Here is a 4351-nt window from a genome sequence, read left to right as displayed (position 1 = left end):
ATGTGTGTAGTGCTGACGATGATATTTATGTTTTGGGGAATACACACCAGGTCTCTACTGTGGCTTGAAACTCGTAGACACAATTTGTGAGGATCACATCATTGATTTGTCCTAGAGGGGAATTGTGTATTTTCAAACCTTGCCAAAGCTCAAAAAGGATATGAATATGTCCTGTGAACCACAGTGACAACGTGATATTGGGATACCGTATCCTGGCTTGTGTCGGTGGGAGTGGTGTCAGTGGAGTCAGGGGGTGGGCATTTAGCCATTTAAAGGACAGTGTAACTCTATGAGATACCATGGTGAAACCAAACCCTCCTCTCTCAGTGGTGGGTGGCTGTCTCATTGGACTCTGAGCACCGTCCGAAACACCAGCTTGACTGTGTGTGTGTGTGTGTGTGTGTGTGTGTGTGTGTGTGTGTGTGTGTGTGTGTGTGTGTGTGTGTGTGTGTGTGTGTGTGTGTGTGTGTGTGTGTGTGTGTGGTGTGTGTGGGTGTGTCTGTGTGTGTCTGTCTGTCTGTGCGTGTGTGTGTGTGTGTGTGTGTGTCTGTGTGTGTTTGTGTGTGAGTGCACGTGCGCGCCTGTGTGTGTTCTCTAGGCCCTGGGGTGTCATGTGCCACACCCACTGTAAACAACTTCTTTGAAGAGGAGCCCTCTAAAAACAGGACGTTATGACAGCATACCTTTTGTAGCAGCAGCCCACCCAGACGTGACCTTCAGAGGCTGCTACTGTCTCTGTGTGTGTGTGTGTGTGTGTGTGTGTGTGTGTGTGTGTGTGTGTGTGTGTGTGTGTGAGTGCGTGCGTGCGTGCGTGTGTGTGTGTGTGTGTGTGCGCTTGCAGTTAATGACATGGTAATATGACAACATTCTGAACATTAACTCATAAACACTCAGAACTCATTTCCTACCAGCCCTAAAGTTCTCTGTGTGACTGACTGCATCGTCAGTCCTAATGAGGGTCATATTACCCCACAGCTCAGGGACATGGTCGTGTAACAGCGTGTGTGTGTGTGTGTGTGTGTGTGTGTGTGTGTGTGTGTGTGTGTGTGTGTGTGTGTGTGTGTGTGTGTGTGTGTGTGTGTGTGTGTGTGTGTGTGTGTGTGTGTGTGTGTGTGTGTGTGTGTGTGTGTGTGATGATAATGATGAGCTCCCTGTCTGGTCCTACCTTGCTAACCCCTTTAGCCGGATAATCAGAACAATGGAACAGAACAGAAGATGTACGCTACCTGTTATTCTTCTCCCACTTGTTTTTTATTGATCAAGTCTATGTCAAGATGAAGATTTGAAGATGAAATGGCTTATTACAATACCCCAATAATCTATCTTGTCAGTTGAATAACAGGCCATGTTTCAAAAATGTTGTGAATCCATGATCAAAACAGGAACATCTAACCATTGTTACATACTATTATTGACACAAATACCCATTTTCCATCTGGGGATACAACCCTATTCTATACCACATTCCTGATACAAATATGTTGTTCATTTGCAGCTTCAACTTTACACCAATGAAGTCCCACCTGGCCGGCAGAGTTCCCAACCCCAACAGTGGTGGCCCTCGTCAGGCAGAGTCTCTAACAGTGGTGGCCCTGTTCTCATCAGGCCCTTGGTGAGCAGACAGACAGACAGACAGACAGACAGACAGACAGACAGACAGACAGACAGACAGACAGACAGACAGACAGACAGACAGACAGACAGACAGACAGACAGACAGACAGACAGACAGACAGACAGACAGACAGACAGACAGACAGACAGGTAGGCAGGCAGGCAGGCAGGCAGGCAGGCAGGCAGGCAGGCAGGCAGGCAGGCAGACCTCAGCTAAGATCACAGCATCAGAATATTTACCCAAGACGCTCTGGTGTTTGATCCTCCTGTGTCACTCCTCATCCTCGTCAGGGCTCTGATGGGGAAACACAGAGAGCAGAGGGACGCACCAGCCGGAGTGACAAGACAAGAGGACACTTAAAACGGCCCAGTGGCACCCGGTGCCTCGTCTGGCCGACGAAGCCGGCGGGTGAGAACAGCACTACAAGGACACAAACCCATAACCCCAAACCCCTATAGCCAAATAAAGTCTAAGAGACATACATATTTGGTTTGGGCAAGCCTGGCGGCTACTAACGATATGCGTGGTAGTGGCAGTTACTGAGGTGGTAGTGGCAGTTACTGTCCCCTTTTTGTCTCTCTCCTTGCTTTATTTTTCTGTCCTTGTGGTCCACTCCACTTTGCTACATTTTTGTTTCATGAAAATAGTGAAGTCATCCAATAGGTTGGTTTTCGGTGCCAAGACAATCGCCTCTCTGTACCAACACATACTGTAAATGGGTTCCATTTAACACAATGTTCTTGTTCTTTGTCAATATTGTGAAAGAGAGGCTCATGGGATAACCTCTTTACTTTTCCTGAAGACATTCATTCTGTCCACGGTATCCCATCAGAGTCAGTTACATATGTTGGATCTTAATTTGAGCTAGTTTGCTACAGCAGGGTATGAATCCTGTAGCAATAAGATACGTGAATTATTATGTGGATTATCAAGTAAAATCAAGTTTGACATTTCGAAATGGAAATTATAATTACAAGCCTTTAAACCTCCAAATTCACTACTGCATTGCAACTGGGTAATCAATGTAAGATTCTACATCTCTATGATAATCATGTAGTGTACTGTGGCTTGAGAAATTATTCACCCCCCTTGGCATTTTTCCTCTTTTGTTGTCCTACAACCTAGAATTAAAATGTATTTTTTGGGGAGGGTTGTATCATTTGATTTACACAACATGCCCATCACTTTGAAGATGCAAAATCGTTTTTATGGTGAAATAAACCAAAAATAAGACAAAAAACAGAAAACTTGACCGTGCGTAACTATTCACCCCCCAAAGTCAATACTTTGTAGAGCCACCTTTTGCAGCAATTACAGCTGCAAGTCTCTTGGGGTATGTCTCTATACACTTGGCAAATCTAGCCACTGGGATTTTTGCCCATTCTTCAAGGCAAAACTTCTCCAGCTCCTTCAAGTTGGATGGGTTCCACTGGTGTACAGCAATCTTTAAGTTATACCACAAATTCTCAATTGGATTGAGGTCTGGGCTTTGACTAGGCCATTCCAACCACTCGAGTGTTGCTTCAGCAGTATGCTTACGGTCATGGTCCTGCTGGAAGTGAGTCTCAAATCTCTGAAACAGGTTTCCCTCAAGAATTTCCCTTTATTTAGCGCCTTCCATCATTCCTTCAAATCTGACCAGTTTCCCAGTCCCTGCAGATGAAAAACATACCCACAGCATGATGCTGCCACCACCATGCTTCACTGTGGGGATGTTGTTCTCGGGGTGATGAGAAGTGTTGGGTTTGCGCCAGACTTGCCGTTTTCCTTGATGGCCAAAAACCTACATTTTAGTCTCATCTAACCAGAGTACCTTCTTCCATATGTTTGGGGAGTGTCCCACATGTCTTTTAGTGAACACCAAATATGTTTTCTTATTGTTTTCTTTAAGCAATGACTTTTTATCTGGCCCCTCTTCCGTAAAGCCCAGCTCTGTGGAGTGTACGGCTTCAAGTGGTCCTATGCACAGGTACTCCAATCTCCGCTGTGGAATTTGCAGCTCCTTCAAAGGTTACCTTTCGTCTCTTTGTTGCCTCTCTGATTAATGCCCTCCTTGCCTGGTCTGTGAGTTTTGGTGGGCGGCCCTCTCTTGGTAGGCTTGTTGTGGTAACATATTATTTCAATTTTGAAATGGCGCTCCGTGGGATGTTCAAAGTTTCTAATATTTTTTCATAACCCAACCCTGTACTTCTCCACAACTTTGACCCTGACCTGTTTGGAGAGCTCCTTGGTCTTCATGATGCCGCTTGCTTGGTGGTGCCCCTTGCTTAGTGATGTTGCAGACTCTGGGGGCCTTTCGGATAGGTGTATATATACTGAGATCATGTGACAGATCATGTGACACTTCGACACTTCCTTTCGGTTACTAGTCCAACGCTCTAACCACTAGGCTACCTGCCGTGCAAGGCACTGTAGGTAAAGTATTGACACAGAATTGTGAACATGTTACATCACTTGGCTACAATCTAACAGCACTGCAAGTGTGCTAATGTGCTGGTAATGAAGAAAGGAGAGTTGGTGAAGGAGGTATGTGGTGTTGATTATTCTCGATTGTAGCAATTAGCGTTGGTAGAAAACACCTCCTCCCTTGGCCTATGTAGAGGTATGTGTGGAGACAGCAGGGCTGTATACAGTATGTGTTGGTAGTTCAGTGAAGATTTTGAGGGCAACAACCTCAATGATCTGGTTTAAAAAGCAAGCAGTTGGTGTGTGTGTCTTCCACATTAGGATGATCAT

The sequence above is a fragment of the Oncorhynchus keta genome, chromosome 26, assembly GCF_023373465.1.
Source record: "Oncorhynchus keta strain PuntledgeMale-10-30-2019 chromosome 26, Oket_V2, whole genome shotgun sequence".
NCBI lineage: Eukaryota > Metazoa > Chordata > Actinopteri > Salmoniformes > Salmonidae > Oncorhynchus > Oncorhynchus keta.
This window is presented reverse-complemented; position numbering follows the sequence as displayed.